The 14,784-nt window shown below is 42.5% G+C and overlaps 1 pseudogene; it reads right to left on the bottom strand.

Annotated features, from left to right (window-relative positions):
* Window positions 1–3,092: 3,092 nt before the first annotated feature.
* LOC124514201 (actin, cytoplasmic 2-like) lies at window positions 3,093–11,743 on the bottom strand (annotated as a pseudogene).
* Between the last annotated feature and the right edge of the window lie 3,041 nt (window positions 11,744–14,784).

Raw genomic sequence — 14,784 nt, 5'->3', positions numbered from 1 at the left:
GCTCAAGAGGCAGCAGTTTGGGAAGCGGTTAAGTATGTAATTAAAAAACAAATCTAGAATCCTCAGACTGCATTAGATAAACTCTCAGGGTTTCTGAGGGTCAGTGTTACAAGACATCTAATCCAATCGCCCATTTTGGATTTGAATCCCATTATATCCACGCCAAGTGGTTGTATAATGCCTTATCATTGTGAGGACAGGGAACTTAGCACATCTCCCTAACTCTGATCACAAGGAAGATTTTCATTATATGGACTCTGAATCTATGTCATGGTAATTTTTACTAATTGGTTCTGGGAAAATCAGTGGGAGGGGGCACACAAAACAAGTTCCAAATTCTATTCTACAGGCATTACACTTCCAAAGGCAGACTGACACCTCCAATTCTGTCAACAGCTCCTGCATTCCAGGTCTGTTGAACAGACTCCAATGTGTTTATGACAGTTTGTGACTATGGCATCCAATCTCAAACCCCTGCTCCAAGTTGCAGCCTGAGCAGAACACAGTCAGTCAGAATTTCTATCAGCCTCATTTCAAGCAGGGGATTCTAATTAAATAAAGCCTTTTGGTAACTCTGTTCTACAACTGAAACCTATCGAATGTTTTATCAACTACTAAATCTTTCCCACAACTATTTACTAGGTAATACTGCTACCAGTTTCCCCCCCCCCACACGATACTAATAACAACTAACATTTTTCTCTGTTACTCTGTGCCAGGGATATTCAGCTGCTCTCCATACATTAGCTCACTTAAGTTACTATGAGTTAGCTATTATTATTACTCCCTTTTACTGATGCAGGAAGTAACTCTTAAGATTCAAGGTGCTTGCTGAAGTTTATACTTCAAGTTATACAGGGAACTGATGGCAGAACTAGGGAATGGCCTCAAGCTCTTTAGTTGCATATAGAAAACATCTCATAATGAGTTGGCTTTTCTGGACTCAAGTGAAAGGCTGGTTGCATATTTCCATTGTATCAGTTTATATTGGCTTACCACCCTGATTGATCTAGATATTTTTGGATCCTGAGCTGGCATCTGATACATTCATTCTCACCCTAGGTTTCGAGTCATCAGCATCAGCTTCTTTTCTAAATCTCATCCAAGATACTCACATAAAGGTAATACCAGACAGGGCCAAAGTAAGACAGACCCTCTGATGCATCATGCAAAGCCACCTCCAGGTCAACATCTATCCATTAATCAACAACTTTTGATAGTAGTACTCAACGACGTATGTGGCTTCATAATTATACTATTTTTCTAGCTGAAGATTTCTCAACTCTAATGTCACAACATACTGGTGTGTTGTAATCAACTGTGAGGTGTTTCATAACTAATTTGCTTCTTAAAAAAATAGAGTGGATTAAAGATTACCACCAAATTAAAGCCACTCTCATTCACTGCCACTTTGTCAAACTTTCTTGAGTATGATGAATATGGTAGGGGTTAGAGCTAGCATGAGAATAATAGTGGATATGTCCTTGGGAGAGTGACAAATAGAAAACTCAACTCTCAAGTGTGTAGTGGTGGAAAAACAGATGATAAATGTTGCGCTGGTCCACAATTTTTCCATCTTGTTTACAAGGATTTAATGAGAAACTTTGTCAAATTCATTTAGAGTATTTTCTCTCTCCATTCCCATGGCCATGACCTTGTATCAGATTCTTATCCTCTCTTTCATATAGTATTAGAATGGATTTTTTACCTTTTTATTCTGAAAAAATATCAAGTGTATAGAAAAATGGAAGGAATAGTTAAAATGAACATCCATATACCAACCCATATTCAACACTTCAACTTATTTGTTTTATGTGTATTTATATGTATGCATTTTATTATCTGAACTACTTGCAAGTAAGTTGCAAGCGTCATGACAATCCCCCCTGTGGGACCAGTCATTTGCCTGCTTTATCTCTTCCTTGCTTTTCCTTTGAATTGTTCTGTATCTCATAGAGCCAGTGCCTGCAAACTACGTTTCCCATTCTCTCTGGCGACTGGGTTCTGTTTAGGTTTTGGCCAATGGGAAGCATTGGCTGGAGATAAGATGGTAAAAAAGAGAGAAGAAGACAGGATATTTCTACTTCCCTTGCTGTGTTTTGGGAAGTGTCTTTGGCAGCGTCTTTGTCTATTTCTGTCAAACAGCCCCTTTCTCCATGGTCCAATCTTCCACTGGAGAGCTCCTGTCAATTCCTGAACAGCCTTGGCTCTGGGGCTGTGATAACACCACTTCCTCCCATTGTTCCTCAAACTCAAGAGCTTTCTGCCTTTGTTAATCCCTGGACTGCGTCTTTTTACCGTTTGCCCTTTTAACTCTTCCAACACCTTTTTAACCAGTTCCCTGTATTGAATCCCCTCTTATGAATTCTCTTGTGGGTTCTATTTTCTTTTTCTCTTTTCTTTTCTTTTCTTTTCTTTTCTTTTCTTCTTTTCTTTTCTTTTTCCTTTTCTTCCCCCCCCCCTTTAAGGTGTGCACTTTATCCAATTGGTCTCATGTCAGTGTATACCTAAAACCTGGCTGCCTCCATGCCTCAACTCCACTCCCAGGGAAACCGAAAGCCTTTATATATCTCAGGTTGAGAGGGCAAGGAGGAGAGCCATGATGGCAGACCATCCAAAATAAAACAAAAAGAACAAGTATTAAGATGAAGATTAAAACATTTTGGACTGTCTAATTTATACAAACGCAATGCTATCACATTCCCCTGTGTGGACTCAGGCAAGGACTGGCCCTTCTCCTTAGGGAGAAATGGGGTGTCTTTGGGGGAAGGCACGGGGACTTCCTGTAACAACGCATCCCACGATATTTGGAATGACTATTAAAAAAAAGAACAGCATACATTCAAAGTCCCCAGCCACATTGTAGAACTTGGGGGATGCTCGCTCCGACCAACTGCTGTCCCCTTCACTGTTTCAGTTTTAAAATCCTGAGTCAAGCTCCACCCCCACCCCCAACACTAAAAACCAAAGGACAAAACACACAACATAAACAAAACCAAGGCAAATAAAGCCATGCCAGTATCATCTTGTTTTCTTCGCAAGTTAGGTTTTGTCAAGAAAGGGTGTAAGGCACAAAACTAACAACAGTCTGCCTAACCGCCTCTGCGGTGGCCGATGGAGGGGCCGGACTCGGCATAATCCTGCTTCCTGACCCATGTCTACTGGAAGGTGGGCAGTAGGGGCCAGGATGGAGCCACCGATCCATGTGGAGTGCTTGCGCTCAGGCGGTGCCATGATTTCGAGCTTCATTGCACAGGTTGCCAGGGCGGGGATCTGCATTCCATTAGCGACGTCAGAGTACATGGTGGTGCCACCACACTGCACCCTTTCGGCGTAGAGGTCCTTGAGGATGTGGCCGTCACGTTTCTTGATGGAGTTGAAAATAATTTCGTGCATGCCACACGACTGCATGTCCAGGAAGGAAGGTTGGAAGAGCGCCTTGGGGCAGTGGACAGTCTCGTTGCCAGTGGTGATGACCCGAGGGTCTAGCAGCTCCTACATCGCTCTTCTCCAGGGAGGAGCTGGAGGCCGCGGTGGCCATGTCCTGCTCGAAGTCCAGGGCGAGAAGTCTAGGGGAGGGCGTAGCCCTTGTAGATGGGTGCAGTATGGGTATAGGGGACCCAGTCACTGGAGTCCACCAGGATGCCGGGGTACAGCCAGACGCGTGCAAGAATAGCACGGTCTGGATGGCCACATATACGTGACTGGGGTGTTGAAGGTCTCCAACATGATCTGGGTCTCCTCTCACGGTTGGCTCTAGGGTTCAGGGGGACCTCGGTCAGCAGCATGGGGTGCTCCTCGGGGGCCACGTGTAGCTCATTGTGGAAAGTGTGGTGCCAGATCTTCTCTATGTCATCCCAGTGGGTGAAGATACCATGCTCGATGGGGTACTTCAGGGTCAGGGTGCCCCTCTTGCTCTGGACCTCATCGCCCATGTAGGAGTCCTTTTGGCCCATGTCCACCATCACGCCCTGGGGCACCCCACGATGTAGGGGAAGGCTTGGGGGGAGCATCATCACCTGTGAAGCAGGCCTTAGCACCTGCTGTAGCCGTTGTCTACGAGGAACACAGCCGGGTGGTCATTCAGTGAACTGGTGATGGTGTAGACTGAGGCGTAGCAGCTGAGGCGCTGGGGTGGCCAGGGGTAGGGGCTTATGCTCACGGGGTGGACTCTCACTGGGGTCGCAAGTTCTGTTTCTTGATTCTGAATACCACAGCCTTTAAATTCTTTGACAAACGTCTCCTAAAAATAAGTATTCTATCAACCTCAACACCATTATCACTTAAGAAAACTAATAATAACTCCCTAATATCATATAATACTCCAGTCCATATTAACATTGCCTTGTCTCCAAAATACTTTTTATAGGATTTCTTCAAAGTAATGCAATGTTAAATCATTTCATTTGATTATTATGTCTTTTTTAGCTTCTCTTAATCTAGAACACTTCCAGGGCTTTTTTTTTTTTCCCGTCTATGACATTGGCTTTTTGAGATCCAAAAGTTGTCTTCTAGAATTTTCCACATTCTAGATTTTTTCTGATTTTTTTTTTCTTTTTGCTGCTGCTGGACTTATTTCTAAACTTCCTTCATTATTTTATTATCTGGAAGTTAGGCATAAAGGCTTGATTAAATTCAAGTTAAATTTTTTTGGCAAGAATGCTTTTTAGATGTTGCTATTTATTTCATATTGTGTCACAACAGGAAACAACATTATAGGATGTCCCACTATGAGTGATGAAATGTTTAATCACTTAAATAATATTATGACTACTAGATTTCATAAGTAGTCAATTATAAGGGTATTTGCCACTTGTGCATTTTGTTTTTGGCACTTTGTAGCCCTGTATGATACCTAACTGAATGCTAGCATTCTATTTCTATTATATTTTAAGCTTATGCTTCATATATATAGCTTAGTGACCTATGTAATTTCTATAGAATTTCTATAGATTGTATGTGTTCTGTGAATATTTGTGAAATGAATGGCCAGCCATGAGTATCATAGCAGTGTGATTGCTTGCTTTTATATCCTAGGTCTTTATTTACTGATCTCTTTCTTTTTTACTAGTCTCTTTTACTCTTAGCCTTTACATCCAGTAAAAACAAACAAACAACAACAAACCACAGTGAAATAGAAGTGGGTTAGGACTAAAGTCAACTTTAGTTGACTCAACATTCAAATTAGTTGACTCAGCATGTCTGAAAATGAACTCATCATCTTTCCTACCAAACTTGCTCTTCTCCCTTTATTGCTTAACATGGTGATTAGCATCATTCGATGGCACCAACTGCCAACTGAGGATGTATCCTTGACCCCTGACTGTCATTCACACTCCGTATCTAATTATTCCCCAAGGTGTGTCCATTTTGCTGTCCTCAATAACTTGAATCTTACCACCATAACTCAAGTTCAGTTTTTCACCAACGCTTCTGTAGACTACTTCAAAAACTGCCCTCCTTGCTTCTAGGCTCACACCCTCAAGTCTTTCTTCCACATTACTTTCAGAAAGTTCATTCTGATATGCAGATTTTCTCATTTCATTCTCCTGCTTAAAATCTTTTAATTGCTCTCCATCACCTACAGCATGCAAGGCCTTCCATATCAAGGTGCTGTTCAGCTCTCCAGTCTCACATCTTGATGCTCTGTTTCTTGAACCTTCCACGCCGATGCTCACACATCACAGTTCCACAACAGGCTGTGCTTTCTCATCTATACACTTGTACCCACGCTATTCTTCCACCCTGAAATCTCCTTCCATGTCGTACTCACCTGGTTACCTCTGCTCATGCCTCAAGTCTCAGCTAAAGAGATATCTTTATGTGAATCCTTCCCTGATGCTCTCAGGCAAATTATTCTTGAATCCCAGTACCTAGCACAGTGCTGGTACAAGGAAGTGAGCAATACTTCTTTCCAGCCCCCTGAAGGGGGTACTCAGTCCTCAAAATGCTTTCCCTGATCCTTCTTTCAATCTGAATTGATTCCTCTATCCCTTTTAATTGCTCTCTCAGTAAAATTTTCCTTATTTTCCTAGACTCACGATGACTGGATATAAATATAAAGATATTAAAAATATAAAAAACATATCCCCAAAATCTCAAGGCTTGAAGCAGAGATCCTTAGGCCAGCATCGAGGCTCCTGCCTAGGCCTATAGAGAAAGCCTGGGAACAGAAGTCTAACGAGGCCACAGAAATCATCAGGCCAGAGTACGTCACCACCAGGAGTGAAGGGCCAAGATCCAAATTGGGATGCGGGAACCACAGCAGAGCTAGAGCTGCAAGAATCCCACTGCACCCCTCTTTTTCATCTCTCTTTGGGGCTGTGAGGCTGGTGATGAATCTAGAAGTTTGTAGTTTGTAGCAGCCCTATGAAATCACAAAACAAGGCTGATAATAGTTGTATAAGAAGGAAGACTGGGCATTGGTCTTAAATTGTGGTACATTAAATAACCATTTCTTTTTCTTGAATGAATCACTCTGTTTTTCTGCATCTTTTAGAGCATAGGCAAATGAAAAAACAGGGACCTAAGAAAGAATAAAAATAAACCAATGATGAATTTTAATAAGCCCAATTCAGAAGAATGCAAATACTACTGCATGAATCTGGATAGGAGAAGGAAAAATGTTTTAAAAAGTGATTATACAAAGAATGATAAAAATAGCAGTATAATGTATGGGAAAATGTTACACATGGAAGGAAAATAAGAAACCACTCTCCTAACTTCCTCATTGGCTTAGTATCTGATAATCATGTCATTTTTCTTCCTAAAATCCTCTAATGCTTTCCTAATATATTTGGAATAAAATCCAAAAAACCTAGTGTGACCTGCAAAGTCCTGAGATCTGTCTCCTGTCCACATTTCCAGCTGCATTTCACACCTCTCTTCCCTGTCACTGGATTCTAACCACACTGGCCTTCCTTCTGTTTTTCAAATACACTAAGTCCCCTTTTTCCTCAGGGTCTTTTGAAGATATTTCCCCCTCTGTCTGGCATGGTCCTAATCCCCTGCCCCCGATCCTGTGCCAGCTTCTCCTCTGGGCTATACTTCTCCCCACAGCCCTCAAAACCCTTTCCCTGATCCCTCTTCCCATCTAAATTAGCCTCTAACCCCATTAATTTCTCTCTTAGACAAATTTTCCTTTATTGCACGAATCAAAATTTGTAACCATATATTCATCTGGGTGGTTATTTGTTTGATATTTGAAATCTTCATAAGTGTAGGAACCATGTCATTTTGCTTAATGCTAGACAGTAGGCGGGGCACCTGGTGGCTCAGTTGGTTGACTGTCCAACTCTTGGTTTTTGGTTCAGGTCATGATCGCATGGTTTGCAAGATCAAGTCTCGTGTCTGGCTCTGTGCTAACAGCAAGGAACCTGCTTGGGATTCTTTCTTCCCCTCTCTCTGCCCCTCTACCACACATGCTCTCTGTCTCTCTCAATATAAATAAATATTTTTATTAAAAAAATTTTTTTTAATATTCCTTTATTTTTGAGAGAGACACACAGAAAGAGAGACAGAGAGAGAGAGCATGAGCTGGGGAGGGTCAGAGAGAGAGGGAGACACAGAATCCAAAGCAGGCTCCAGGCTCTGAGCTGTCAACAGAGAGCCAGACGTGAGGCTCGAACTCACAGGCCGAGAGATCGCGACCTGAACTGAAGTTGGCTGCTTAACCTACTGAGCCACCCAGGTGTCCCAGTAAATAAACATTTTTTTTTTAAAAAAGTCCTCTAGGGCTTCGACTTAGGACATAGATATATATTTTAAAGTGCCCCAGATGCATGTAATGTTCAGGTAGACTTGAACTCTAAAAAAAGCTGGTAAAAATGGTGCCATATGCTGTTCTGGGGCTTATTCTAAAGCCAAAGGAACAGCCTTATTCCCAACCCCAAGCCAGTTACATATGCAGAATACTGTGCAAGAGAGAGAGGAGAACGAGAAGTTACCAGGATCTCAGTGTTCATCATCTGAGGTTGTCCCCCTCCACGACTGAAAGAGAGCTATTTGTGCTTTCTACCCAAACTCTGCCAAGCTCAGAGGGGAGGTGGGCTCTAATATTGTGTGTAAATATCACAGTCTTGTTGGAAGACCCCAGGTGGACATCTGCTTAGGCAGAGGACATGTTGATTTACCCAGCCTCTGCCCATGCAGGGCGACAGAGGATGGAACATGGACGGCAGGGCAAAGGTAGAGGGTGAGAGGGAGGAGCCTGTGCTGCCACCGTTTGGCCTGCATTTCCCACGCACCATGGAATATCACACCAGTATCATTAAGCTGGAGCCTTTGGGCTATTGCTCTCCGCCGAGAGAGAGAAAGGCTGGCTGAGGGAATCCTAACAGTGGCGGGGGTGGGGGTGGGGGGGGTGAAATGTTGGTGAGGAGAGCTGAGGAGGGGCGAGGAGGGTCAGCAGGAGTGGACCCCCAGAGCAGGGCCATGGGGAAGCACTGACAGCCTTTTGAAGAGCTCTCACGGATGCCCTGTGAGGGAGCCAGAGGATTTTGAGGTTAGTTCAGCATTAGGCAGAAAAGAAGTAGGAGATAGCAGACAGGGGAGCTTAAGAGCAGACAGCTGTGTGAGAGGCCGTCATCCCTTGTCAACTCCTTCTCGGCACAATGGAGTAGCCAGTGTAAGGTTCTCAATCTTGGCTGCTTGGTAGCATCACCTGGGAGCTTCTAAAATTATTGCTACTCAGACCTCACCTCCCAGACCCCTCACCTCGAGTCTGACTGACTCAAATACCCATGTTACATTACCTCCCAAAGACATGGTGCAGGGCATCTCCCTTTCAGAGCCCCTCTCCCATCTGGGGCACCAGTCACCCATCAAAGGTGAGCCAGAGCCCAAGGCCTGCCTTCAAGCCCAAGCCACTAGCCACGGGTTCCTGCGCTGTGTGGAAACGTATGACACCATAGACACAGGCAAGCGGGAGAGATTACAAAGTAAATTTAAGAGAGTGCAAGAAAAACATGACAAATGAAAGTCGTACAGTGAGAGAATGGGAGGGTCGCCTGGAGGCTCCTAGGGCTTATTTTGCATGTGCACAAGGAGTGAGTTATTAGCGATAGCGACAATAGGGCTTTCTCAGAAATGGAAGATGCCTTTTACTAAAAGAGAAAGTAAACATTACTTAGAACAAATCTCATATCATACCTTAATGTTTACAAAGGAGACAGAGGGAGAGAGGGCAGGAAAGAACAGATTTCCCAGGGGAGGAAATTGCAATGAGAACAAGTAATCTGGATCAAGCCAGAGCATGTTTGAACAAAAAGAATACCCGAGGACAGAGGAAACTCTAAGGATAAGATAGGATTTTACAGAGCAGGAACCCCTACTAGATGGATTTTAGACTGTTTTAAAGTGGCGAATGTAGTCAAATGCCAGAGCAAGAGGTTCTATAAATGAATGCTATTTCCTACAGGTTTTGATGCTCGAAGGCTTTTCCCAAGTTCAGAATAAATATTTCTAAATTAAAGACAACTCTAACCTCCAATTAGGGGAATGGTTAAGTAAATCATAGTGGACAGCATGAGATGGAATAGTACGCTACCTTTAAAAGTGGTTCAGATGACGGGGTGCCTGGGTGGCTCAGCTGGTCATGTGAGTCTTGATTTTGGCTCAGGTCTTGATCTCGTGGTTTGTGAGATGGAGCCCCGGGTCGAGCCCTGTGTCAAGCTCCACACTGATAGCACGGAGCCTGCTTGGGATTCTCTCTCTCCCTCTCTCTGCCCCTCCCCCTCCCCCTCCCCCACTAGTGTGCTCTGTTTCTCTCTCTCTCAAAATAAATAAACATTAAAAAAAACGATGCAGATGACATAAACCCAGGATAACACAGACTGATTAGGTTTAAAGAAACAAGACACAAACTACGTGTGCTTACAACTCTGTGAAAAATGTGAACTTTCTTGTATACTTCTTTGCTGCCAATTTCCAAGTTTTAATCAATGTGTATATATTATTGTAATACTTAGAGAATCAAAAGATAAATATTATTTACAATCTTATAGCCCTCTTTCATGTTTTATATCCTTTTTTTCCCACCTACGTGCTCACAGAAGGTACTTTTGACACCACCGCTAGGTTCCTGGCTATTTATCTCTCCCTAGGCTACAAACACTGCTATTTATGTCTCGGGCTTCCTTCTCCCAGTGCTGAGCTGCCAAGCATTTTATTCCTCCAATGGCTTTTTTTCTGAAGACACCATATCAACTTCAAGGCAGTTTCTTAGAATACCCTGACTGCTAGGTAGGCATCCTCCAACATTTAGCACATACTGTTTTCCATACTGTTTGTATTAATTTTCTATTGCTGAGAAACAAATTAGTACAAACATGGTGGCTTAGAGTAATTCTTTTATTATCCCATGGTTTCTGTGGGTCAGGAATCCAGGTATGCATTAATTGAGTCTTCAGCTCAGGGTCTCTCAAGGCTGCAGTCAAAGTATTGACCAAGGCTCTGAGGCTCAGGGTTTTTTTCAAGGTCAGTTTTTGTTGTTGTTTGTTTGCTTGTTTGTTTGATTGTCTTGCCAGGATTCAGTCTTTTTGAGATTTTGGGACTGACCCCCCCCCCCCCCTTCCAGCTGTTTTTTGGCTAAGGATTACTCTTAACATCTAGTGGCTACTTCCATGTGGCCCTCTCACAGTATGTCCACTTCTTCAAGGCCAGTGGAGAGTAGCTGCTTTTGCTTTGTGTATCTTTTAGAGGCTCACCTGATTAGGTAAGGCCCACCCAAGGTAACCTTTTGATTAGCTCAAAGCTGACTGAATAGAGTCCTTATTTATACCTGCAAAATCTCTTCTCCTTTGCCCCATAATTTAACCTAATTATGAGAGTGTTGTCCTCTCATATTCAAATTACATAGAGTGGTGTACACCAGGGGATGGAAATCTTGGGGTCCGTATTAGAATTTTGCCTACCACAAGATTACAGGGGTGAATTAAGGGTACTACAAATATTGGATTAGAATTTATTTAAAATATATTTTAACTGAAATTAATAATAAAACTAACACGCTCTTAATATATTACATTGCCATTTTTTGCACGTATTTCAACATTGTCTTGCCATTTGTGTTTGCTTCAAGAATTTCCCAAGAATGCAATGTAAGCTTACTTTACAAAAAGAAGCACCATTTGCAACAGTTATATCTGGTAATCTGGATTTCCTTGAAACTGTAAAACCAATGAAGGAATAAAAGAATCAACCAAGTAACCAAACACAGCCTGGAAATAAATTGGAGACTGAGGGGAATAAAGGGATATTTATGGCTTTTCATGGGGGGGGGATGACATTTCAGGCTTCCTTTGAAACAGAAAAGTCCTGCTGTTAAAAAATTGAAAAATTTTCAGAAGCATCTACTGAGGTAGGGTGGGGGTATGTGATGTGTGTCGAGGCAGTGAAAGTTGATATTTCCTGGCCCTGTCTGGGGTTAAGAGACTGCCTGCTTGCTCTCTTACCTCATAGCCAAGTAGCTCTCCAGTATTTCCAACCCAGCTGGGAAAACAGCATTGGCTAGCACTTTTATGGCGCTTACTGTGTGGGGGGCATTGTTCAAAGCTCTTTTTATGTAGTAACTCGCTGAGTCGTTCCAATAATTCTGCGAGGTATGTGTACTATTACTATTATTATTGCAGGTTGAACCCATTTGCATGTTTTTATCTTCATCTTTTCTGCTTGGCTGCTCTATTCTACTTTTCTTTGCAACACTGTAGTCCCTGCTCCTCATTCTCTTTCTCGCATCAGCCATTTTGTGCAGCCACCGGTCTTGTGGCTAACTTTCTTGCCTGTTAGTGTTTAATACTTGTGTGACAAACCTTTCCATGGTCTCTACTAGTACTCAATCTCTTCCATGCTCACTATGATTAGACGAGAGCCGCATTCCTTTATGTTTCTTGGAATGGCCGTGTGGACAGTGCAGTCTCCTGAACATTGGCCACCATTCCCAATGGAATAGATTTTAGAGCATTTTGCTCGAAAAATCTTGATCTAAATCTTGGTTGCAGGTGGCTGAAACCCAAGTCAAATGATCTAAAGCATAAAATAATATATTCATTCTCGTAGATTTTAAGGGTAGTGAAGGCTCACAGAAGTGAGCTCACAGAAGCAGCTCAAGAAGATACAGTAGCTCGTAGAACTTTAGGCATCAGAGTCTCAGAGACAAGAACTGTGGACTCCTTTCTTGACTCTGGCCTATGCTTGGCTTCATGTTGCAGCATGGCCCTCTCCACACGGCAGAGAAGACTGCCATCGCTAGCTCCAGAGCTGCCTCATCTCCTTTTATCCAACACCACAGCAAGAAGGCTTCTTTCATCCAACATCTGAGTGTCACTCACAGGGAAAGGTTCCGATTGGCCTACTTTGGGAGGCTTGTGATTGGCCCAGCCCATGTGAACTTTCCATTTGTTTCAGGGGTAGAGGTGAAGCTATGCCTGTAGGTTCACTGGGAGAATTGGAGCTTCCCAAAGGAAAGCGGGCTGTGTTTCAGAGGGGATGGGGAATCATGCTAGGTGGCAAAACCTCTAGCTGCCACTGACCAATAGCAGTAGGGAGATCTTCAAATACAACTTAGCCTCCAATAAAGTGTCTAAATAATTTTCTCCCTAACACTCAGTTTTCATCTGGGTGACATGATTTAAGATATGGTTTACGCGGAATGCAAACTGTAGAACACCATTCAGCAAGCGAATCACAGTGCTGCCCAAGCCATATTGGGCTTTATGATGGTGCAAACCCATAAATTAAAAATTGCTGGGAATCAGTGGAAATTTTCTGTACAGGGACAGGAAGATCTCAACCCCAGGAGGGAGAAAGCTAAAAGAGCTGGCACAAGGAGCCAGAGTAGGGCCTCGTTGAGCCCCAAGTTAGCATTTGCTATATTACTGTTTAAGATGATGATGTATACATCGGATATAGCACACCATTGTCTGGAGAATGCAGAGCTTGATGGGAGATGTCAGAACGCCACTTGAGTAGGAGACTGAAGGTGGCTCAACAGTGGCAAGTGTACTTTTTGCCATTGTCTGGAATCAGCAAAAACAGCCAGTACATTCTGTGCTCCATTACTGGTTTTGCTATAATTAACAATCAAGGGTTTGGAGGGAACTAAAGAAAGGGAATGAGGTAGGAGTGGGAAAGGGGGAAGAGGCATTCATGAAATACTTTACTAATTTGAATTTGGGAAAAGAGTTTTGGGATTTTCTTATAGGACCACACCTTTAAAGCCTTCATCTGGGTAAAATCAAGATGAAATATTTGCTGACTGCTTATACCCTATGGGGTGGTGGGATGTTCTTTCTAAGAGCTTCTGAAATCTTCTTTTCAAGGAAGTCTCTGTTATAAAAAAGACAATAGGATGTTTGTAGTTTCCTTCCTTCCTTCCTTCCTTCCTTCCTTCCTTCCTTCCTTCCTTCCTTTTTTCTTGGTAATTTCTAGCTGATGGTAGTTCAGAACCACGCTTTGTGTTGTTTAGTTTTCTTTTATGCAGAAATGCAATGCTTGGACATGTCATGAACTTAGCAAAGAAAAAGAATATGCTTTTAAAACAATTTGGTACCCCAAATTTGGAACCCAGAACATTGGAATCTATGAAGAATGCACATCTAAATCTTTAACTTGGCACCTCCAGGGGGTTGTGGGTGGGAGTGGGGTGGGGGGATGTAATTCAAATACCAGCCTGGAGGAATCATTTCGATTACGATGTAAGAAATGTAAGAAGTTATTGTAATGAGGTCAGTTCTGGTCCTTATGTTATTAGCCGACCAGTGAGGATGCAGATGAGGTGGAACAGAAATTAATTAGAGTATTATGGGGGCTTTACAATCTAAGGTATTCAGAAACTGAGCAAAACTAGGTCTGTGTTCTTAAAAAAAAGATTATAGAGAGACCTTATTAAAGCACAGAAGGCTCAGCTATTTAAGATGGTGACATACATAGAGGCAGGAATGTGCAAAGAGAAGCTGAAAGGCAGCCAGGCCCTGAAGGAATTTCAGTGGAATTTCTTCACCGGAGGAGTAGTTAATAAATAGAGCAGATTTCTAAGGGCAGAAACTAGAGCAGCTACTACAAATAGTTTTTTTTTTTTTTTTTTTTTTTTTTTAAAGGAAGGGAGTGATAGGAAGTTAGAGAGGAAAATGTTGAAACAAAGAAAACAAGTCTTTTAGCTAGCAATCCCGGCCACCTCCCATGCAAAAATGTCTGCTCCCTGACATTGAGACTGCTGTATCATTTAATAATCATAAAACACACTGTGGAGTTGGCCTTGGGTGTTAGTTTTAGATTAATGCTAGATATCATTAAGAACTGCATGTAATATAATACTTTTCCAAAGTCTGAAAGACCATTTGCTTTGTCTTGCTGCCAGCATTTCTGCTATTTTCCATTGCACAGAAGGACAGAATGGAGGGCTAGAAATCCTTTTGTGCTCTGGGATGGTCTCTACTCCCGCTTTGATGTGTCCCTCATAGTCTGATACAGGAAGCCTTCTCTGGGGCAGTTTTAATATAGTGTGTGCTGATGAATCCAAGGCTCTGATTCTTTTATTTCTATTCTCGATCAGGTAGGTTGGGATGGTTACTAGCTCATTGTGCACAGGGCTCTTATTCTTCAGATTGTCAAATGATGACAAAAAGGGAATGGATGTAAGTGCGTGTATCTTTGGGCCAACATGTCTGCAACTTCATCAATATGCAGATTTCTTCCCGCCTCACCAATCAAAAAAATTTTTTACCAAGATTCAACTTGGCAAAAACTAACTTTAGAATTTGCCAATTGATTCATAGGGTTGGAACT

Source organism: Lynx rufus, unplaced genomic scaffold (genome assembly GCF_022079265.1).
Source record: "Lynx rufus isolate CCGP_SWC_20201006 ecotype Redwood Valley unplaced genomic scaffold, mLynRuf1.p SCAF_2, whole genome shotgun sequence".
In the NCBI taxonomy this organism is placed as follows: Eukaryota; Metazoa; Chordata; class Mammalia; order Carnivora; family Felidae; genus Lynx; species Lynx rufus.
The sequence above is the reverse complement of the archived record's forward strand: the minus strand, read 5'-3'. Positions and strand labels throughout refer to the sequence as shown.